Source organism: Artibeus jamaicensis, unplaced genomic scaffold (genome assembly GCF_021234435.1).
Source record: "Artibeus jamaicensis isolate MK-2021 breed Jamaican fruit bat unplaced genomic scaffold, CSHL_Jam_final scaffold_1283, whole genome shotgun sequence".
NCBI classification, from domain to species: Eukaryota; Metazoa; Chordata; class Mammalia; order Chiroptera; family Phyllostomidae; genus Artibeus; species Artibeus jamaicensis.
Window position 1 is genome coordinate 21,743,091 of NW_026522028.1, and position 24,749 is coordinate 21,767,839.

Sequence of the window (24,749 nt, forward strand, 5' to 3'; positions counted from 1 at the left end):
GTTAACATGAGATAACTATGAGATTTTGGCTTTTAATAAATCGCCTTAGAAAAATCAGCAGTAGTTATCAGAAATATTAGCATCACATACTAATAAAATATTAGTTTAACTGTGTCAAAGTAGCAGCTGCTGTTGGGTGGGGAGTATGATTACAAAAACTAACAAACATTGCTGGTGATTCTGCCTATTTTCTTGAGGAAGACAGGCAGGAGAAAGAAAAGTCAATTCAGAGAGCAAGAGATTTTCTCCAAACCAGGAAACTCAGCATTAGAAAGACTCAAATATCAAAAATATAAATATTGAATTTCTCTTGGTCTCTGGAAGGGGCTGCATTTCCGCTGTATATCAGAAGCACGCATTATCAGATTAATCTGTTGGAGTTGAGAGAAAGAGACAAATGAAAAAGCAAGCCAAGTTCTTGGATTAGATAGCCACTGACATCACCTTTAAACCTAATTGCATCATTAAGAAAGTTCCCATTTTCTATAGCATCCATACATATTTGGAATGTAATATATAGGAGCAATTTGTCACTGTTATGACCAAAAGGCATTCTATTGTAAATGATCACAACTGGCTAGAAATTACTTTTTGGCCATTAAATCTCATAATCAATGGACAAGTATCTGAACTGTAGCTATACTGGTGGCTTTAAACTGTTTTATGAGTATTTGTGCAGTCTGCAAGCTTATCTACTGGGACTTTCACCTCTTTGCAATGGTTAAAACTAAGTACATAACCATCTAGCAAAAGAACAAAATTTTCTCATAAAGTGTTCATCTGTGTGTGTGTGTGTGTGTGTGTGTGTGTGTGTATGATCCATTTATCCTTGAGGCAGACATAGAGTGAACGTGTAGAATCTTGGCATGAAGATCTAAGGCTGATTTTGTTTAGTAGAGGCCCAGATATCCTAAAGTAGCCCCTGGGTCTGGAATTTAATGGCCTGGATTACCTTTTAAAGGTTTAATGCCTTGGAACCCTCTCAAAAACCAAGGAAATTCATCTTATTGAGTGCTGCTTGTCCTTCTCACTGGCAAGCAAGCCAGGTCCTTTGTCCTAAAAGAGAATTTTTACTAATGATGTCAAAAGTTTGGCAAATGATCACTTTGCAAGGCTACTTATGGGGCCCTGAGGGCTGAGAGCTGGTTCGTACAGATTTGATTCTTGTGCTTTTCCTGGTTGTTCTGGCTCAAGGTTTCTCAGTCTCTGCCCTATTGACACTTGTGGCTGAATAATCCTTTTTGGCCTGGGCTGTCCTGTGCATTTTAGGATGTTTAACAGCATCCTGGGCCTCTACTCACTAGCACCCATCCCCACCAGTGTGACAATGAAAAAGGTCTAAAGATAGGTGTCAAAATTGCACTAGCTGAGAATCACTGTACCAGTGAGTTGAATGTAGTGTTCCATGCTGGCTGTCTAGTGAGTGCCTCAGAAGTGCTTTCAGCTGGCACAATGTTTCCCTGGGGCCTCCATTCAATTTTGAAACTATGTGGATCCCTCTCCATGGATCCTTTAGAGTTTATTCGCTTTTCTGTTTCTCTTCTATTGAATCCATAGGCAGACCTGATAATTCACCTTCCTTCAGATTTAGCCAATGATGGATCATGTCCATTTCTACTTAGTTCTTTGAGCAGATTCTCTGGTTTTAAATTTAATTCTGTTACAACGGCTCCCACTCCCAATAGTCTCATAAGTGCCTGTAGCTCTATGAGTTATGCTCACTCAAAGCTCACAAATGGCCTAAAACCTGGAGGTGTTAGTTGAAATCATCTACAGCTCTATTAATATTCCAGGGTTGCTTTAACAAACTCTGATTCATGGACATGCTGGGTAGAATGTCTGTTGAGTAGAAAAAGGGTAAATGATGCATGATATAACTGATACATGCTTCTAAACTTGTATTCTTAGCAGCCAAGTAATGTCCCTGATTCTGATCACAGACAAGGTGTCATTCCAACTGTGGGGTTCTCCTGATTTTCTTGGATCAGAGCTGGGATTATGCTCATAGCTAATCTGGAGTTTCCCAGCTTTGATAATTCATAATTAAATAGATTTTTCTATATCTATGACTTCTTTTCTTCACTCATGTCACCAGCACTTATTGAGCACAGTCACTTCTCTTAACTACCAGGAGGCAGAGAGGCTAAAATATGATGCTAGCTCTTAAAGAGCTCAGAGTCTTCTGAGGAGAATGGATGAATCAACCAGTAGGTACAGTGCACAAGGATCACAAAACAATGAAAAACAGGGATAGGGGGATGGTGGTGTGATGGTTCACTATACTTTGGGGAATCATTGGAAATTTTCACTTGATCTCAAGTAGAGAACAGTTGAGCTTGGTCTCAAGGATGACTGCCATTTATGAGAAGAAGGAAAGTGATTCCTTGATGAAAGGGAAAAGAGTAGACACACTCAGAGGTGTTGGTGATGCTAGTTTCCTATGAAGAATACCTAGAGGGGCTTAGGAGCAATGATTTTTTTGGAGGAGGAGGTTAGGACATCTGCGGTTTAATATACGCTGCAACTATGTAGATTTTTATGTAGTAAGCTATTGAAAGCAGAACTGGACATGTATTTAGAAGATGACTAACTATGGACATGGATAAAAATGGCAGGAGGGTGAAAGCACATTGTCTACCCTTCAAGGCACCTGTTGGCATCAGATCTGCAGAGAGATGAAATGTGTCGAGTGTGTGTTTGAAGTTAGAAGTTTGGTGTGCCTGGAGTATAGGCTGTATCTTGTGCTGTGTTGGATACTAGTACAAGAGGTTGGGTAGCATTAATTATGCAGATCACACTATTCACATCTCAGGAATTTGGACTGTATGTTTTGCAGAGTAGTGTTGTTCAAAACTGGAGGCAACTTTGTCCCCAGGGCACATTTAGAAATGGCTGAGGGCAGTTTTGGTTGACACAGCTAGGGATGGTGTTGTATTGATTTTCTATTGCTGCTGTAGCAAATTACCCCAAACTTAGTGGCATAGACCAAAACTAATTTATTATCTTAAATTTCTGGAGGACAGAAATGAAGTCAAGGTGTTGGCAGGGCTGTGTCCCCTCTGAGGACTCTAGGATCTGTATATTTTGCTTTTCCAGTGGCCCATTTTCTTCATTTTCAAAGCTAGCCATGTTAAAATCTTTCTTCCACATAGTTATTTCTCCCTCTTAAGCACGCTTGTGATAGCATTGGGCTCACTTGAATAATCCAGGATAATCTAATTATTTTAAGGTCAGTTGATTACTAACCTTTAATTCCATCTGCAGCCTTATTTTTATTTTGCCATGTAACTTAACATATTCACAGGTTCCAGAGATTAAGATATGGATATCTTTGGTGAGACATTATTTCACCTGCTACAGGGGAGGTTCTACTGGCATCTAGTGGTTAGACACCAGTGATGCTGCTGAACAGTCTACCATATATAGGACAGCCCCCACAACAGAGTCAACTGGTCCTCAATGTCAAGAATGCCCAGGCTGAGAAACCCTGTGGTAGACAATGGGGGAAACTGGTGATTTTTAAAGCACTGGGGTGTAACATGATCAGATATGTGTTTTAGAGAGGTCACTCTGATGTCTGGTGGGGAGGAAGGCATGTGAAACAAGGGGGAGGATAAATGCTCAGAGGAGGTGGGCTTGGGGAAACCATTCCAAGGATCCTATAAACAAATGGGAGATGGCATATACACATAATACTTCTATATTTCTTACTTTTCCATTTTTAGCAAATTGTTTTCTTGCACTATTGAAATGCTTTTAATGAGTTTGTCTCTTTGGACCATTGGTTCTCAACTGGGGGCAAGTTGGCATTCTCAGCACATTTGGCAATACCAGGTGCCATTTTTTATTGCCAGAGCTGAGATGGGGGGATGCTACTGGCATCTAGTGGGTAGAGGCCAGGGATGCTGTTAATCATCCTACAGTGCATAGAATAACTTCCCCAACAAATAACTATCCTGCCTGAAATTTCAATAGCACCAGGGTTGAGAAAGCTTCTGTAATATGCTACCTTAGACAAGAAACAGAAATCTAGGTTGCTTTCCAGTATCATCTTCTCTCATGCTTCTGTTTTACTCCTTGCCATTTTCTTCTTCTTTTTTGGTCTATATCAACTAAGGCTGTGAATTTGAGGGAAAAAAGCCTTTTCTAAAGGTATTGAGTCTAGTAAAAAAATACAAGGTATCTAAATATATGTGTGGGGAAGAATTGACTGATAAATATGTAATTATGGAAACTGGAATTAAAATTTAAAACATGAATAGAGAGGAATATTCTGATTAAAAATAGAGGCTTTCCCATTTCACCAAAGAGGAAGTAATTAGAGTAAGACAGCTTAATAGTGAAAATTGACAAAGGGCATTTTATGTGGAATTATGTCTGAAATCATCACAATACCATAAGAATTATAAATTAGAAATACAGTTATTCAACTTTCATCTGCTCTCTTTTGTGTTATCTAGGCTAGAATTTGTTTCTAGGGAAATTTTTAACTTAAATAGAGAATAATGTGAAGACAGCTTCTCAGATACCTTGCAATTGAGTTTCACCTGAATTTTGAGATTTGAAGGTTGGAAAGAGTCAGGTTTAGACTCAGAAAGGATCTTGGGTTGCATCTAGCTGCAGCCTCCTTATTTTACAGTTAAAGAAAGGGACTAAAAAGTTTAAACTCAAACTCAGACAATGTGGTGAGAGCAGAACCATGGTGAAATCTTTCTTTACTCTTAATATAAACTACCAAACTTCTGGGAAAAAATTAAGTAACCAGGAGTACCTTAAAGCTTAGTGATCTCTTTTCCTTCCCATTACTTACTGAGACAGTTCTCTCGAAGGTGCCCAATTCTAAGACTCTTCTTAAATGTCCTTTCATAGACTTCTGGGTAGAACTGCTGGTACTATTCTGCCCACCCCCTCCTTTCCCTACCATACACAGGAGTCTCAGTTCCCTCTTTACTGCTTGTTTCTCCATATCTAACACCTCTTTCTGTTCTTTTGTGTCTCTGCTTGTCTTTGTTCACTCATCCCCATGATTCTGCTTTTTTTTTCCTCCTTAAATCATTCTCCCTTGATGATCTCATTCACTTTTGTGACTTCAGCTATTATCCCTTTCCAGGACACTCCTACTCTGTGTCTAACTGTGATCTTGCACATGGACTCCTCATATTTATTTCTGATTTTCTGCAAGACATCTGCCCACAATGATCACTGGACTCCTCATATTCTATATGTTTGAGGCAGAACAGATCAACACCCCATCCTTCTGAGCACATTTTTTTTGTAGTTCTTATTTTAGTTGGAGTCACCATTTCCCCTCATGCTTAGTTTACCAGAGATGGCTGGAGATGTCTCCAGTCCCTGTCCCCCAACCCTGCTTTTTTCCTCCTGTCTTCAATAAGCTATCAAGTCCTGTTGTGCTTACTTCTCTGTTCTAGAAAGGATTTGTAGTGGAATGTATCCAAGTTCTTACATCTTTCTCCAGCTGTTCCTTCTCATTGCCACTGCCTAGTTTGGGGCCTTATTTGCTTGGTCACCCTGCCTTCAGTTTCTCTCTCTCCATCTGGCTTATTGGCATTCTACTCCAAACACATAATTGTAATCATGTTAACTCCCTTAGCAAAAACCAAACTTGCTTAGCCCGTTATTTCATAGTCCTTTACAATATAACCTTAGCCTACATCCTCCCCTTCCCCCAGGAACTCTGGTCCAGCAAAACCAAACTGGCCACTGAGCCAGGTAGCCATCAAATATTTGTTGAGTGCTGGCTATACCCTTGGCACTGAGGATGTATGTGGAACAATCATGCAGGGCCCCACAATGTGCTTACCCTTTGATGAAAGCAATAGTTTCAAATAAAGAAGTCCTTGCACTTGTTCAGAATACTATGGCAATATGATACCAGGACTCTGGTAAACAGAATAATGGCCTCAAACAGATGTCCATGTCCTAATCCTCAGAACCTGTGGATATGCTACCTTAAATGGTAAAAAGGACTTTGCAGTGAGTAAAACTAAGGATTCTGAAGTGTTGAGATTATCATGGAATATCCGGGTGAGCTAATGTAATCACAAAAGTCCTTTAAGAGGGAGGCAGGAAGGTCAGAGTTACAGAAAGAGATATAAGGATAGAATTAGTAAGGAAAGGGAGGAGGGTGGGGGAGGCAGAGAGATTTTGAAAATGCTACACCGTGGGCTTTGAAAATGGGAGATGCAGTCTTCAGACAAGGAGTGGGGCAGCCTCTAGAAGCGAGAAAGCACAAGGAAATGGATTCTTGCCTAGAACCTACAGAAGGAATGCAGTTCTGCTGACATCTTGGTCCTACCCCAGTGAGACTTCTGACCTCCAAAACTATAAATGAATACATGTGTGTTGTCTTAAGCCACAACTCGTGGTAATTTGTTATAGTAGCCACAAGGCACTGATACAAGTATTAAGGAGGTCTGAGGCACCTCAAATGAAACCAATGGGTAAGGAGGCTTTGGCCAAACAGAAAGAAGGAAGGCAGCATTCCAGCTAGAAGAAGCAGCCTATAGTTAAGAGAGAATATAGTACAGTAGTCTCCGCCACCATCTGTGGTTTCACTCTCCACAGTTTCAGTTATCTACAGTTTGAAAATATGAAATGGAAAGTTCCAGAAATAACAATTCATAGCTTTTAAATTGCATGCAGTTCTGAGTAGTATGATGAAATTCTGCTCCATCTTGCCTTGGGTACTATTCATCCCTTTGTCCAGTGCATCCACACTATAAATGCTCCCTGTCCTCTAGTCACTTAGTAGCCACCTTTGTTATCAGATTCACTCTCCTGGTACCACAGTGCTTGTGTTCAAGTTCCCAGTATTTTACTTAATAATGGCCCCAAAGCACATGAGAAGTGTTGCTGACAATTTGGATATGCCAAAAAGAAGCCATAAAGTGCTTTCCTCTAAGTGAAAAGATGAAAGTTCTCGACTTAATTAGGAAAGAAAAAAATCATATGCTGAGGTTGCTGATATTTACAGTGAGAATGGATCTTCTATCCATGAAATTGTGAAGAACAAACAAAAAAATCATGCTAGTTTGCTGAGCAAGAGAGACCAGATCCACATAACTTTCGTTATAGTATATTGTTATAATTCTTCTATTTGATCTTAGTTATTTCTGTTAATCTCTTACTGTATCTAACTTATAAATTAAACTTTATCATAGATATGTATGCATAGGAAAAACCAGTATATATAGGGTTCAGGACTATCTGTGGTCTTAGAAATCCACTGGGGGTCTTAAAATGTATCCCTGTAGGATTTAGAGAAATCCAACTGGAATGAGGTATGGGAGTGGGAAGATGGCAAACAATAAATCTGTCTGGGCCTTCAGGTTCATGATACAGATTTTATGATTTAATGTAAAGGTTCCCTGCAAAGGGAACCCTTTATTTTTCTCTCCTTCTTATTCTGATTTTGATCACCTGATCTTATATCTATCTGAGAAAGCTCCATTTCTACTTTATGACTCCACCAAATGCCACCATCAGATAAACAAACTTTGACTATGGTATGCATCATTGACACATTCAGGGTTTGCAGAAATGTGAGCCCAGTTTTCCATAGTGGAACTTGATTCTTCCAATCTGGTGCCCTCATAAGGGAAAGTGTATTTCATATCAAAATCCAGTCAATGCCCTAGGGAATCTGTGTTCTGACAATTATTCTACAAGTCCTGGAGACACACCTTTGAGGTATGATATAGTATTCTACAGTTTACTACATCCTTTCTGAGCCATTGCTTTTTTAAAAAGATTTATTTATTTATTTATCTTTAGAGGGGAAGGGAAGGAGAGAGAGAGAGAAATATCAATGTATGGTTGTCTCTTGTGTGTTCCCTGCTGGGAACTGGCCTGCAACCTAGGCATGTGCCCTGACTGGGAATCGAACCATGGTTGCTTGATTCCCAGGCCCACACTCAATCCACTGAGCTACACCAGCCAGGGCTAAGCCATTGCTTTTAATAAAGGGAGAGGCACTGTAACTGCAACTATGTTTCAATAGGGCCAAAAAAGTAGAATGTAATGTGTGAGAAAATGAAATTAGTCATTTGGTTATCTGGTAAACAATGATGTTTTTGTTACCTATTGGAGAAATACAAATCAAAACCACAATGAGATGTCACTTCATACCCATTAGGATGGCTATAATAAAAGATAATGACAAGTATTGGCAAGGATGCAGACAAAGTAAAACCCATACACTGCTGGTGAGAATGTAATATGGTACAGTACTTTTACAAAATACTTTAGCAGTTTCTCAATAGTTACAGTTAGAGTTACCCTATGACCCAACAATTTCATCTCTAGGTACATACAGAAGAGAAGTGAAAACATGTCCACACAAAAACTTGTACATGAATGTTCATATCAGCATTATTCATAATAACCAAAATGGTGGTAACAACAAAATGCCCATCCACAGATGAATGGATAAACAAAATGTGGTCTAACCATATAATACAAAATTATTTAGCAATAAAAACAAATGAAATTCTGGTGTGTTCCATAACATGAATCAACTTTGAAAGTATTATACTCAGTGAAAGAAGCCAGCCACAAAGGTTCACATATTGTATGATTTCATCTGTATGAAAGGTTCAGAATAGGCAAATTCATAGAGACTGAAAGTAGATTAGTGGCTGCCAGAGGCTGACAGTAGGGAGGGGTGGGAAGTGACTGCTAATGGGCACTGGGTTTCTCTTTGGGATGATGAAAATGTTCTAAAATTAGATAATGTTGATGGTTGCACAACCTGGTGAATATACCAAGAATTGCTGATTTTATTTATTTATTTTTAGACAGAGAGGAAGGGAGGGAGAAAGAGAGGGAAAGAAACATCCATATGCAAGAGATACATTTATTCATTTCCTCTTGCACACCCCCAGCTGGGGACCTAGCGAGAAACCCTGGCATGTGCTCTGACCTGGAATAGAACCATCAACCTCTCAGTTCACAGGCTGGCACTCAATCCACTGAGCCACAGCAGCCATGGTATGAATTGTATACCTTTAAAGGGTGAATTTTATGATAGGTGAATTTTAATGTTAATTAAAAAATGGCATTATGACTTTTAGAAAATATATCAGTATTGTTGTAACATGATTTTTTCAATAAAGCATAAACATAAATATAGAGGAATGGTTACGTAGTAGGCCCAGACCTAATGTCCATTAGATGTTATTCTGAAAGATGCAACAGGAGAGGTTGTAATGGCTCTGGCAGATTGAATGGAAGAGTCAATAGCCAGCCTGGGATTTTCTGAGATTGGTTACTGTGGAAATTCTGTGTCCTTATTATTATTCTTTGGAAGCAAGAGCAAGGAAGCTATTACAAAGATTGTTTTCAGAATAGTCAGACTTTAAAAACTATTTACAATCTTGAAATTACCTAGCCGTATCATACCGGAGCTGTTAAAGCAGCTGAGGATTTTCAAGAGCCATTAGAATTAAAAACAACTTGAGAAGCCACTTCACAAGTGGTGTGCTGAGGGACCCAAGAGAAGTTTGAGCTTAAAATCCATATTTTTGGAGAAATTGGAAGTGAATTGAGTTGAGTGGACTATGGATCAAGGAAAATAACATGTTTTTGTTTCTGTGTTCCTGGACAGCTCATGAAAACAGGCAAATTAATTCCAGTTACAGGAACCGAAATGTGAATAAACATCAGATCAATTCTCAGCTTGCACTGGCAATAACTTCATCTCTCAGAAGTTGAGAAACTATTAGGTACTCTGAGGACCAAATCTGGATGGAGAAAGGAAAAGAGAAACCTAAGGTGACAATAGCCATGTCGCCTCAGGGGTTATTATAAAAGGCCTCTTCTATAGGTAATAATTTTGCCCAGGGAGATCCTGGAATGGGCCATTAGGTTTTCTGGATATTGAGCAAGGTATCATTCTGATCAGATTGGAACATCTGATTGATTCCTTGCTCACTTATTTCAGTTGATGGGTGATGATAATAAAGATAAGCAAAATAACAAGTAGTATTTATAGAATTCTCACCAGTTTTTTGTTATTACAATTGTGCGGGGTGATAGTATCAATCTTCATTTTGTATAGGAGTATACTGAGATTCTGATTAAGAGGTAGGCAGATTTAGTTGGAGAGGAAATGATGTGAATGCGTTAGAGCTGGATTCTGATCAAGACTGCCTGGGTTCAAATCCCAGCTTTGCCATATGACCTTGAAGAAGTTACAAAGCATATTAATGCTTCACTTTCCTCACCTGTCAAATGGGGGATAATTAAAGTGCCTATGTGAAAGACTTTTTGTGAGGAACTCATGACTTAATTACAGTTATGCACCACATAATAGTATTTTGGTCAATGATAGACTGCATATACAATGGTGGTCCCATAAGATTATAATGGAGCTGAAAAATTTCTATCACCTAGTGACATTGTAGCTATCATGTCTCACTCTTTAGATATGTTTAGCTATGCAAATACTTAGCATTGTGTTACAATTGCCTAAAGTATTTAGTACAGTAACATGCTATATAGGTTTATAGTCTAGGAGCAATAGGTTGTATCATGTACCCTTAGGGTATAATAGGCTATACCATGTAGGTTTGTGTAACTGCTCTCTGTGATGTTCTCACAATGACAAAATCACTTAACAACACATTTCTCAGAACATATTCCCATCATTAAGCAGTGCAGGACTGAACTTGGAAAGTGCCCAGCACATAGGAAATAGTAAAAGATGCTAAAAAGAGCAAGGTTAAATAAAATGGAAGATTTGCGATTGAGCGCGGGCCTGCGAACCAGACAATTGCGGTTCGATTCCCAGTCAGGGCACATGCCTGGGTTGCACACCAGTTCCCTGCAGGCCACTTCCCAGCAGGGGACACACGAAAGGCAACCATACATTGATGTTTCTCTCCCTCTCTCCTTCCCTTCCCCTCTAAAGATAAATAAATAAAATATTTAAAAAAAAAAATGGAAGATTTGCCCAGGTCACACAGCTAGGAGGCAGCAAGGTAAGGCTGAGCTAAAAGTATTACTTTAGTAAAACAAATATTTATTCCACACATACAGTGTGTGACAGGCACCTTGGTCTTTCCATTATGGCAGTTGAAGAAGGCTTAGGTGATCACCAAGTGAATGAGTAGACACAACTAAGTTGGACAACAGCAAAAGACAATTGGAAATTTATTTTGCAAGTTGTTAAGTAAGGTATATTTTTCACGATAGGCATTAGAGCAACAGCAGGCTGTCACCGAAGGCGTTTTGGCCTAGTGACTTGGAACACAGGAATCTGCTAGACTTGCATTGTGGATTTGGTGTAACCCAAGACATGCCAAAAGGCCAAGGGATAGCCTTTATTCCCACACACTAGTCACAGGAACTTCATTGCACCAGACACTTTTTGTTTGTAGGATATTTAGAATGTTGGAAACTGGATAGCTCCCAGTCCAGCCCTGATTCTCTAGCTGGTATATGGCAGTGTGCTTTTCCCCCTCACACCTGATGTTCTTCTCACTTCCTCTTGCTACTTCATGCCACTACTACCACGTGCAATCAAGCTGACTGTTTTTTTCATGACTCATTTCATTGACATCTTTTCAAGGTAACAAGGCATCATCACTAAGTTGAGACAATACTATTTACATTCAATTTTTTGTTCAAAATCTAACTGTAATGCCCATGAACATTTTTAGAGTGACTTCAGCATCCTATGAACAAAACAGCATATTAGCAGGGATAAATTCTTTAAAAAGTTTTCTATCTAGTCTGGACTCCATGTGGTACTTAAATCCTGTCTATAACATTCTCAGTCTATGCCCAGCCACCACCCATGGAGACCTTTACAGTTCTGCCTATAGATTATAATGGATATGGATTTTTTTCCTGGAATTGTATTAAAAAAACAGCCTCCCCGGTACACTTATTATGTTACAACAAATTTTGCCTCTCTGGTTATATAGATAATTCTCAACATCATGTTATCATTGATGGTAAAGAAGTGTAAGTTGGCTTAACTTTCTTACTAAGCATTAACACAATGTTTGGTCATATTTTCTTTTTAGCAGGTAAGAATTGTGAATATATCAAACTAAAATTGAAGAATGATTTAAAGTTAAACTACTGACCTAAAGTTATCTTGCAAACTACTTATAAAAATCAAGGATTAGAACTTGCTGTCTCCAGATTCTCACTGCCAATCTAATGTGTCTGGTTTCCTCCTTTCATGATTTATAAGGGAGCTCAAAGACAGGTGCAGTTTTCATACTACATCACAGAGTATTGCTTGGAGTCTTTCAGCATTCCCCCAAAGAGGCACATTGAATCTGTATTCTCATCTTAATACATTGTAAATAAATGGTGTTAGACTGTGTTTGTCAAAATGTCAAGAAAATAAATGTGAAAGTTGATATGGAGATGGTAAGCAGAGTTGAAGGTCAAGAAGTGTGTTATGAATCCCAGACTAACTTCAGAAACTCTGGGTCATGAACTCAGCAAATATATATTTGTTCTTCTGAAGTGGCAGTATTTTAACTTTTTAATTTATGGTTAAATTGGAAATATATTACTTTTTCTCATATAACAGAGTATGATGCTAAAAATCAGTAAAGTATTATGGAAATGATCAAATATTTAGGCTCTTGTTGAGGGTTCTTTTAGTTGAAATAGTTTATTCAGAGTTATGAGTTTTAAAAAGATGAAATGCTTTATTTTTCTTTGCAATAGTATTCTCAGTTTGGGTTCTCCCTTGGGGGAGCTAGATGCAGAAAAGTCAATGGGTCCTGATTATCTAGATTGCCTTTCTTCATCTTGAACTATCCCTTTTACATAAAATGCTTAAAATTCTGCTAAGGTTTTTCAGCCTCCTCATAAGGTATCATTTCTAATTTATATGAAGATATGGTAGGTGTAGCTTATGTAACCATTTACTCAAATCTAAAACTTCTAAAGAAGTAAAGCTAGGTAGCCCCGAATTGCTATGAACTTCCTTCTCAGGACTGCCTTCGCTGTGTCCCATAAGTTTTGGGTTGTTGTGAGTTCATTTTCATTTATTTCCAGAAACTTTTTGATTTCTTCCCTAATTTCATCCTTGACCCATTCATTGTTCAAAAACATGCTAGTCAATCTCCATGATTTTGAGTGTTTTAAGTTTTTTTCCCTTGGGGTTGGTTTCTAGTTTCAGTCCCTTGTGGTTAGAGATAATGCTTGGTATGATTTCAATTTTCTTGAATTTGTTGAGGCTTGTTTTGTATCCTATCATGTGGTCTATCTTTGAAAATATTTCATGTGCATTTGAAAAGAATGTGTATTTAGCTTCTTTGGGATGAAGGTCTCTCTCTATATATATATCAGTTAAGTCCATTTCATCTAGGGCGTCGTTCTATGCCACAGTATCTTTGTTGATATTTTGTTTCGAAGATCTGTCCATTTTTGACAGTGGGCTGTTAAAATCCCCTACTATAATTGTGTTGCTGTCAATATCTTTCTTGAAGTCCTCCAAGATTTTCTTTATGTATTTGGGTGCTCCTATGTTGGGTGCATATATATTTACAATGTTTATGTCTTCTTGGTGGATTCTTCCCTTGAGTATTATGAAGTGACCTTCTGGGTCTTTTTTTATGGCCCTTTTTTAAAGCCTATTTTGTCTGATATGAGTATTGCTACCGCAGTTTTTTTTTCCTGTCCGTTTGCTTGGGAAATTTGTTTCCAGCCCTTCACTTTTAGTCTGTGATGGTCTTTTGTCCTGAGGTGGGTCTCTTGTAGGCAGCATATGTGTGGGTCATGCTTTCTTATCCATTCAGCTATTCTGTGTCTTTTGACTGGAGCATTTAATCCATTTACATTTAAGGTTACTATTGATAGGTACTTATTCATTGCCATTTTTGTACCTGTGTTCCTCTCTGTCTCTCTCTTGTCCTTTCTTTTCTTAAAGCAGTCCCTTTAGCATCTCTTGCAGAGCTGTTTTGGTGGAGGTGTATTCTTTTAGACTTCTTTTGTCTTGAAAGCTCTTTATTTGGCCTTCTGTCTTGATTGAGACCCTTGCTGGGTAAAGTAGCTTTGGTTGCAGGCCTCTGGTTCTCATTACTTGGAATATTTCTTGTCATTCTCTTCTTGCTCAGAGCATTTCCACTGAGAAGTCAGCAGCTAACCTTATTGGGGCTCCCTTGCATGTTACTTCCTTTTTCTCCCTTGTTGCTTTTAAGATTCTCTCTTTGTCTTGGAATTTTGCCATTTTAATGATGATGTGTCTTGAGGTGGACCTCTTTGGGTTCCTCTTGATTGGGACTCTCTGTGTTTCCTGGATTTGTGTGACTTTTTCTGTCATCAAATTAGGGAAGTTTTTCATTGTTACTTTTTCAAATAGGTTTTCTATCCCTTGCTCTTCTCGTTCTCCTTCTGGTATCCCTAGTATTCAGATATTATTACATTTCATATTGTCTTGCATTTCTCTTAATACCTCTTCATTCTTTCTGAGCCTCTTATCCTTTTCTTGCTCTTTCCGGGTGTTTTTTCCTACTTTGTCCTCCAATTTGCTGATCCTATCTTCTGCTTCATCTATCCTGCTTTTGATTCCTTCCACTGTGTTCTTCAGTTCAGAAATTGTATTCTTCATTTCCTCTTGGCTCTTGCTAATAGTTTCTATTTCCTTTTTCATGTTGATATAGTTTGCAGTGAGTTCATTGTAGTTCCCCTGTAGTTTCTCGTAACTCATTGTGAGTTCTTTGAACTTCCTGATAACCAGTGCTTTGAATTCAATATCTGATAGCTGACTTGCCTGTATTTCATCTAGCATTTTTTCTGAAGCTTCCTCCTTTCCTTTCATTTGGGGATTGTTTCTTTGTCTTCTCATTGTCTGTGAGACTCTTCTTGTTAGCTTCAGCTTCTTAAATTGATTGGTCTGGCTCCCTGGGTTTATGGTGTAAACTTCTGTGGTAGAATACCTGTGAGACTTAGTGGTGTGGTCTCCTTGATCTCCCAAGCTCACTGGCCTTGGGCTGTCCTTTAAGTTGGCTCTGTGTTTGTCTTTGGGTTTTGATCATTTTGGGGTCTTTCTTTTGTGGGTCTTTTCTACCAGTTGGTTACTGATGGTCGCTCTGTCCACCACCTATTGTAGTTTGTTGTGCTGGTGAGGGCAGGTTGTGTTGAAGCTGGTTCTTCTGTGTGTACAAGGTTTTGAGGATTCTCTTTGCTCTTGTTCAGTTGTTTGTACTGGGTAGTTTCTCCACTATTTAGTTGTATTTCCAGATAGGTCCTGGATTGATTTTTGTATGGTTTCTACTCCCTCCTTCACCTTCTTCTGTTGTTATCTGTTGGTGATTCCTTTGTTGTTGGGTTTTCTCTTCCAGTGGGTATCCTGGTGTTCACCGCTTTCACTTACTCTTTGTGTGTGTGTGTGTGTGTGTGTGTGTGTGTGTGTGTGTGTGATCAGTTGGAGGGGAAGGCAAAATGGTTTATGGCAGCTGGAGAGTATTCTATGATATTTACGGTAGCAGCTGGTAGAGAAGAGATAGGAGATCCTTTGGTTATGTATAGTGTTAACCGTGATCTTCAACCCAACTAGCTACTTTTAGGAAAGGATGGACAGAAGATAAGACTCTTGTTGGGGAGGGAAGGATTGTGAGTTCAATTTAGAAAGCAGTTGAGGTTGTGGGAGGTCAGATTCTGAGGTAAGGTGAGAATAAAGGATAATAAATAGGTGTAGTGTGTGAGAGAATAGAGTTAACCACTACACCAATAGAGTTCAGGAAACTGTGGAGTGGGCTAAGATCCGGCAGGGGTGATGTGAAATATTTACATTTGTATGAACAGCTATTATTTACAATAATATTAGAGCAACAGTGATATGACAGAATCTGTGTGATCTGGATAACATAAATAGGGGGTATAGAACTTTGAGTAGTGTGCTAAAGGAACACAAGTGACATGAAGGATAGTAAATTAGCAATACACTGTGGAAGAGAGAATGGGGGAAACCTGTCAAATGATACAATATAACCAGCCAAGCAGAGAAGGTTATACAGAAAGAAGAGGAATACAAAAATACTATTAAAATAAAAGATGTAAGAATAATGAAAAAAATGATAATACACATATACAGTAGCTTATAGTTTCTCTGCAATAGCAAAGTGAAATTTGTCTCACTGTCTCAACTGTTGGGATGCCCCCTCTTTGGGTCCAATTCTTGTCCTTTCACAGTTCCAAGTCTTTTGTCTCGCTTGTGAGTATTAAAAAAAAAAAGGTAGGAGAAGGGAGGAAGAAGAGATAAAATTGGAAAGAAAAGAAGGAGGAATAAAACAAGAAAGAAGAAAGGAGAGGGAAAAGGTATTGAAAGATAAAACAATAATAAAAATAAAAATAAAAAAGATTACTTAAAAACAAACAAACAAACAAACAACCCCCCCCACAAAACCCCACCTCTTGTTGGTTTCAAACTGGCCAAACCAGTTTTTCTGGTCTTGCTGGCTGCAGCACGCTGAGGGGCAATTGGTGTGGCCTTTCTTGTGTACTCAGCCAGCCTTGCAAGCACTCTCCCAAAAGCTAGTCTGGTGCTTCTCCCAAAAGCTAGTCTGGTGCTTCTCCCTAGCACCCTAGGTGGGGTATCCAGGTCTTCTTTAGAGCACTCTTTCCCTGGGGCTCATTGCCCTGGGCTGGGTGCAGGTGGGCGCACATGCCTGGCCAGGCTGCCTGGGTCCCATGGGCTTGGGCGCGAACCCTTCCCAGTGCTGTGGGGAAACGCAGGGACTTCCAGGCAACCTCGGGAATGCTGCCTGACTGGGTGGGAAGTAAGCTGAACGGCTGTCGCAGGAGAATCCCCCAAACAGTTTGCTTTTTGAGAAATTCCTCCTACTCAAGCCTGCCGCTCAGTACAGCCTGATTCTCCAGCCAGACTGGTGACTATCCGGGTCAGTACTCATCACTGCGGGACTCTCAACTCTCCCAAACCAACGACCACAGACTCTGAGGGTGATCACGGCCCTTGTTTGTTTGCTTCTTTGTCATTATTCCCCTCTCTGCAGCTTCAAGCAACAAGGTGTCTGTTGGCACTGCTCTAATCCTGCCTGGCCAGGGAGGAAGGGAGTAGTTGACCCAGTTGTCTCCCAAGGACTCTATGGCAGGCTCACGGCTCCCAAAGTGTCCGTGGTAGACCCAGTGCTGGGTGCTGAGTGCTGGGTGCCAGGTGCCCAGCCTGGGGCTATAACTGAGTCCCTGTGCTGGTTTCTGGGACCTTATTGTCCTGCAGTAGTCTCCTTACCTTCTGGATTTTCAGTGTCTGCTACACTTTCTGGTCTCTTATTTTCATATATACTGGGGTACTGGTGGCTGCTTGCTCTGTTCCTCCGTAGATTGGCCAGGTTTTTCTCCTGTGTGTAGAGGGAAGTGGAATCTGCTCCCTCCTACTCCATCACCATCTTTCAACTCCAATTTTAGGCTTTTAAAACTATAAGGAAAGTATGCACTAGTTGTGGAATTGTAAGACAGTATAGTTTTTCCTTTACATTTTAGCTTTTAAGATTTGTGTACTTATTTTAAATTGTATCAAAAACAATGCAATTTTATTTCTGTCAAATGCATATACCCATGGATAAGTGGTAAAAAGTCCCTTTTCCTTTCTGCATTATATTCAGAGTTTGGGGGTAAAAAGTGAAGTAAAACTATCCATCTGGCCCTTTAGTAGTTATTCATTAGATGAGAGTTATTATTATATCAACTTATCTGCTGCCCTTAGGGAATTTGTACACATTGTTCAATTGGCAATAACTGTAGCTCAGGTAACCCTCATTGGCTATAAGAGTATCATTGGGCAGAGTTACTTGTTCTTAGAACATTTTGGTCTACTCCATAGAGATCCTTCCAAATGACTGGATGTTGATACAACATAGAGCAACACAAACAGGTATCTCTGTTTTAGAACTAGCATTTATAAAGCTTAGAGGCAAGGGGTTTCAAATGAACAAATTTAATTTTTGGTATCATCAGTTGATAATGATAATCTATATCAGCTACTGAAGTATCATCTATCACTCTTACCAATTAATGCACTCATTCATTCATCAAACAATGAAGCATAACTTAAATGTCAAACTCTGGGTGTAGCAAGATAATAATTATAATAACTAATATCATTGAATGCTTGCATTGACTAATAGTCCCACCAAATGCTTTAAATGGCAGTGGATCATTAAAATTTCACAATAACCCAAGGAAGTCCAAAGCCAGTCCACCTCAGAGAATTCCACCCAGAAAAGTAAATACATATGGCTTGTTCTGAAAGTCCCCAGTCTAGAGCAGTGTTTTTCAACCAGTGTGCTGTGGCATCCTGGTGTGCAATAAGAATTATGACATATGCAATACCTGACTATTTAGTCAGGGACACTGACCTCTTTTCCCTTAAGTTGTCAAATAAAAAAATGACAACAGTCAACACAACAATACCTGCCCACTATAAATGCCCTGTCTTGAACCATAAATATGTAGATCCTATAATAGAGTTACATTCTATTGATCACATCACCTAATAAGGTTGGGTCTGGTTGGTTAATTCTTATTATACAAATATATATACCTAATTTTTAAAAAAGTCACTTTGGAGAAAAAAATGGCAGGTAATTATTTTTTTAATTTTTAAAATTTATTTATTTTTAGAGGGGAAGGGAAAGAGAGAGGGAGAGAAATATCAATGTATGCTTGCTTCTTGTATGTCCCTTGCTGGGAACTGGCCTGCAACCCAGGCATGTGCCCTGACTGGGAATCAAGCCGCGATCTTCTGGTTCGCAGGCTTATGCTCAATCCACTGAGCTACACCAGCCAGGGCTTATTATTATTATTTTGTAAATCAATTAAATTAACATTTTTGTCAGATTAGCAAAAAAATATAGTATAGTTTTTGGTGTGCCACAGAATTTTAGTAATTAGTTTATGTGTGCCATGAGATAAGAAAGGTTGAAAATTACTGGTCTAGAGAGATATATAATAATCATAATAATAGCTAACAATTATTGAGCAATTACCTGGGTCAAACACTCTTAGAATACTTTACTTGTGTGAATTTATTTAGTTCTCATGTATCAACTCTAGGAGTTATGATTAGCCCTGTTTTCTGGACAAGGATACTCAGGCACAGAGAATTAAGTAATTTGCTTAAGGTTATATAACTGGTAAGGGATTGGGCCAGGATTTGAATCCATCCAGATAACCTGGTTTTAGATCTTTTGCTTATAACCATCACGCTATATATGCTCTATTTAGTACCTTATCTGAGCTAAAACAGAGGTTTGTAGAAGGGGCTCTAAGAATGACTAAGAGGGAAAGCCCAACTCTGCCTGGGGAAAATGACTTTTGAGGTCAGTCTTAGAAAAAAGAGTATGTTGGGGAGCAAGGATGGGGGGGAAGGCAAGAGGATGAAACAGAATGAGCAAAGGCATGGAAGAATTAATAAGCAAGGCATAATCCAGAAACTAAAAGTTGTCTGATGTGATTGGGAAATGGGTCATAAATTCTGGAATTGTTTCACATATGAACGAATCTCATACCCAAGCAGCCATTAAGATCTAAAGAATAGGGCAAATATAAATATGTAATAACTTGTAAGCTTTTTATTTTGAAGTTATTTTAGATTTACAGAAGAGTGGCATAGATAGTACAGAGCATTCCCATATACCCTTCACCCAGCTTCCCCTAATGTTAATATTTTATGTAACCATGGTATATTATGAAAACTAAAAAATAAACCTTGGGAACAGATTTGTTGCCAAGGTAATCTTGACGAGATCTTTAAATGCAGGACTTCTAACTGAAATACAGAATTTACTTGGAGTCACTAGTTTTCTCACTAATGCCCTTTTTCAGTTCCATAATCCCACTCAGGACCCCACATTGTATTTACTTAGCATGGCTTCTTAGTCTCCTTCAATCAGTCTTACTTTGTCTTTTCTGACTTTTCTTGTTTGTAGAGTATTTCTCATCAGACAAAGTTTTGGTTTGTCTAATGTTTTTTCCTCATTAAAATGGAGTAATGGGAAGAATACATGTGATATCATTTGAATGCCAAGTGTCACTGTAATCTACATTAGTAAAATAGGCTATGTTTGGCCCTGGCTGGTGTAGCTCAGTGGATTGAGCGCAGGCCTGTGAAGCAAAGGGTCACCAGTTCAATTCCCAGTTGGGGCACATGCCTGGGTTGTGGGCCAGGTCCCCAGTGGGGGACACATGAGAGGAAACCACACAGTGATGTTTCTCTCCCTCTCTTTCTCCTTCCCTTCCCCTCTCTCTAAAAATAAATAAAATATTTAAAAAATAAAAATAACTTTAAAAATAGGCTATGTTTGTTAATGGTGATACTTTTCTTACACTCAGCCCTATTCCTTTGTCCTTTCTGCACTGTAGCATGGCTATATGCTTGTTGGGTAGATGCAACATTGAGGTTATACACTGTGGCTAAGGGAGTTAAGAAAGCCACCTCGTAATGGTGACCTCACTAGCAACCAATTGACTTGATTGGCCTTTCAGTCATATACTCTCCCTGTAATTTGGATTTGTCCACTCTTCTTCACATGGATGAAAGATGAAGGAATTAACCAAAGAACATTTATGCAAGACCTGTGGACACAGACAATGATATAAGGATTGACTGAGGGAAGGGAGAGTGCGGGGCTGGGTGTAGGTGGGAAAAAAGAAAAAAGATGGAACAACCATAATAGCATAAACAATAAAAAATAAAAACTAAAAAGAAAAAACTCTCTTATAGGGTCCTGCTTTGTCTGCCCTTATTGCCAACCTCAACTATCAGCAAGTATTTTTTGGGGTGCTACATTTGTTGGTGTGTGAGGCTGGGAGATATTGAATCTAAAAATGCTCTTTGCCATTCCACTATCAGAGAGGGAAGGACGAACTTGGCTTTGAGTAAATATTCATTTACATCAGCAGCATTCCTTTGTACTCATTCAATGCTTACTTCTCTCCTGTTAACAGTACTAGAATAAACACATAATTCTACCAAAATATTAGCAGTGTGTGCTGTTTTCTTTCACTTGCCAAGATTGTTTTATAATAAATACCATTGGAAAAAATACAATTGTCTAGCATCCTCAACTGCTGCATTATATTAGAGGACAAAATATGGATTTAGGAGGTGCTTTGCAAAGAGAAGCTAAATATGCCTGGATTTTACTGAATTCTTTGAATATACTGATCTTGATTTTGAGCTTAATTTTAACTTAAAATATTTCTCTTGGTTGACAAAAATGATGTCATTGTTTCTTGTGATATTAACTAATTAAATATCTTTTAGAAGGTAAATCTAACATAAGGTTTCTTTTAAAACTGGGGGTATAGGTGTTTGTAATGTGCTTTCATGGTAGAAATTTGTAGACTATATTGGATATTCATGTTTGTCAAAAATAATTTTAGTCAAATTGAAGCAATGGGTTTTCTCAACAATTTTGTTCACTTGGCTAATATTGTGTGTTAGTTTCAACTATCACTTCAGGCTTTTACTCATGGTGGATGGAAAGTTGTAGGAGAGATAGAAGATGCTCTAAAGCCTTTTGAGGAGTAGCCTGAACACTGCTCATGATCATTTCTGCTTTCTTCTGTTGGTCAATCCACAGGCCAGGCCAGATTCAAAGGATCAATAGACTCCGCCTAGTAATGGAAAGTTCTGCCACATTGCAAGTGGCCAATTCCCAATCAATCTACAGGTGTGTGTGTGTGTCTGTGTATGTCTTAGAATTTTGAAGTGTCAAAAAAAAGAATCAGAAAGGAATACATTAAAATATTATTATAATATGTCCAGATGAATTTAAATTCTCTTTTTGCATTTTTGTGTTTTCAGTTCTTTCGAAATAAATAGGTATTACTTGTGTAAGTTGAACAATAGTAAAAAATTAACAAAGTGTGTTGGAAGCATAGAAGAGGGAGTGGTTACTTCTGTCTGTGAGGAAGGTGCTAACATTTCTTCCCAAATACCAAGATTTATAAATTGTAGCTCTCTTTGAGGTAAACTTGTATAGATTCTTTTGCATGTAGAATGCTAAATACACTATTTTTGGATGGAAACCTCTGTTTTTTAATCAAACTTTCACATTTTTTATACTTACTTTTCACAATAACTGCCTTCCAAGAAGAGAGAATGTAGAAGAGACATTCTAGTGTTAGCTCCTAAATCTGGGAGACTGGAATCATGCAGGTGAAGGAACTTTGTGCTGTGGACTGTTCTGCTTGACTGTTGTTGGATGGACAGCTGGATGGTGGATCTGTGGATGGGACAATGGCTAAGAAAACCTCTTTTCTTCCCCAGTACTTTCTGGAAGATCTGAAATATGCTCTTCACAAAACTAAAAGTAGGGAAGTGCTATAGAACCCACTTATTAGTTAGATTTCACTTATAGCCATTGTTTCCTTTAATTTAAAAAAAGGTTTATTGAGCTATAATTCACACACCATGTAATTTACCCATTTAAAGTGAAGAATTCTATGTTTTCTAGTATAGGCACAAAGTTGTGCAACCATCAATTTTAGAACATTTTAATCACCTGATTCCTTCTTGCCCCTAGCCCCTGGCAACCACTAATCTGCCCTATCTTTCTGTCTCCTTTGATTTGCCTATTTTGGACATTTCATATAAATGCAACTATGCAATATGTAGTATTTTGTGTCTGGCTTCTTTCACTTAGCGTAATTTTTTCAAGGTTCATCCACATCGTACCCTGGATCAGTACTTCATTTCTTTTTGTTGCTGAATAGTGTTCCATTATGTGAATGGACCATATCTTGTTTATCCATTCATTGATGGATAGAACTTTGTTTCTATTTTTTGGCTATTGTGACTAATGCTGCTATGACCATTCTTGTATAGTCTTTGTGCGGGCATACGTTTTCAGTTCTCTTGAGTGTGTACCAGGAGTGGGATTTCTGGATACACTGAAGTTTAAAAAAATTCATGGATTAAGCTCCTTTGGCAAATATGAGAGTTTGTTTTACTATCAATATAATTCTTTGGCCTAACCAAAGTGTGATTATAAGATGTGTTATGAGTAAACATCTCGGGAGAGTTTCCAAAAAGTCGCTCTACAGATGTTTTAAGTGACAGCACCAAAGTTGGCATAGGTCAGGGGTGTCAAACTCATTTTCACCAGGGGCCACATCAGCCTTGGGGCTGCTTTCAAAGTGCCAAATGTAATTTCAACACATTAACAGTTAAAGAGTCATTACATTTATACAGTCCTAAAATTATTTCAGCCCTTTGAGGGCAACTGCAAGACTGATGTGGCCCCCGGTGAAAATGAGTTTGACAACCCTGGTGTAGGTGCTTGGAATCTTGAGGTATTTTGAACTGATTGTGTAAATTCTGCTGCTTCTCTTGAAAATGTACTGCATATAAAAAATGAGAATGTATATTTAATGTTGAATATATGGTATCTTGCTTGGTATTACTATGCATACATGGTGAATTGCAAAAGATGAAATGGTTCTGTGTTTGTGAACTGAAAATGAATAAAGCAAAGGGTAAAGTTTAAAACTATTTGTTGGCCTGTCAAGCAATGTAGAAAAAGTCTGAATGTCATTTTTTTAAGTGGCATTTTTCTATAGGGAGAAAAGTATAGTGAGAAAAAAAGATGGGAAAGCGAGTGATGTCAAACTTTTGCCAGAATGATATGATTGATAATTACCTGTAGCTGAGCAGAGAGCACATGGGCATGCTTAGAATTTGCTTAAGCAGTTTCTAGGCTTTCCCCCCTGCAGGCTGTTAAAATCCTAAGAGCACTTGAACAGGAGAATATTATATTGCCTTTTAAAAATTATGAAGTCTATTTAGGCATGCAGAATGTATGTTTTGCTGAGGCGCTGCAAAGATGGGTTGTAGAAATATTTGTAATGCACATATCAGTTTATTCACATAGTTTACATGTGTGCTTCTACAGTTTTATTTTTGTATGAAGTTTTTCAATGTCTGTATGACTGAATTTATTGTATCATCTGTTACTTTATCAAGATGTGACATGTGGTGTGACCTTCTTAAGGCAGAAAGTGACTATTCAGCATATCACAACTAAAAGGTTCTTCTCCTTTGAGCTACTTGCCACACTGGTTTGCATGCCAAGGCCCAGGCTGCTGCTGCTGAAGGGTAAAATAAGTGGCTTTGGAAGAAGTTTTCTCCCATATGGTCAATCATCTTGAAACCACATAGGCCCCCTTCTTTCATTTGAGGGAATAAATTTTACTGTCCCCTCTCCCTTTGTGTATAGTTTTGCTAGGTCTTTGTCACTGTTCCTTAAGGGGGCTGCTGATTTGAATGATGTGGTGAATATCAAAGTGAGGCAGAATCTAATTTTTATGCTGTGACCCTGTGTGAAAGTGACTGCTTGTGCCAAGGACAAGTCTTCTCCCTGTACTTTCTCCTAGTTACCAACCAGGAAAACAATGGATCCATAGGCCCATCTAATAGCAAGTTATTTGTCAAGCATCCATGAGTTTGTCACTGTCCAAAATCTTGTGATGTAAAACTGTCCAAATTTCATACAGATTACTATTCTGGTTGGATAGTGCACAGGAACAAACAGAGAATAACACAGAAGTATTATTAGGGTAAAATTCTACTAGGATGCCTGATAATTCCATCTAAATAGAGAGAGGGGAGAATTTGGGATGCTCGGGAATGATCAAAGAAGATCTCATAGAAGGCAGGATGTTGAGCTGCCTTTGAAAGTAGATAAAGTATGAATATATGAAGAGGAGACTCTTCCAAGCATTTGAGGTTTGGGAAG

The 24,749-nt window shown here is 38.6% G+C and overlaps 1 protein-coding gene across 2 annotated transcripts in view; it reads left to right on the forward strand.

Annotated features, from left to right (window-relative positions):
- The window catches only part of ARHGAP6 (Rho GTPase activating protein 6), a 484,972-nt gene that overhangs the window by 2,596 nt on the left and 457,627 nt on the right, over positions 1-24,749 (forward strand). The gene's annotated exons all lie outside the window — the stretch shown is intronic.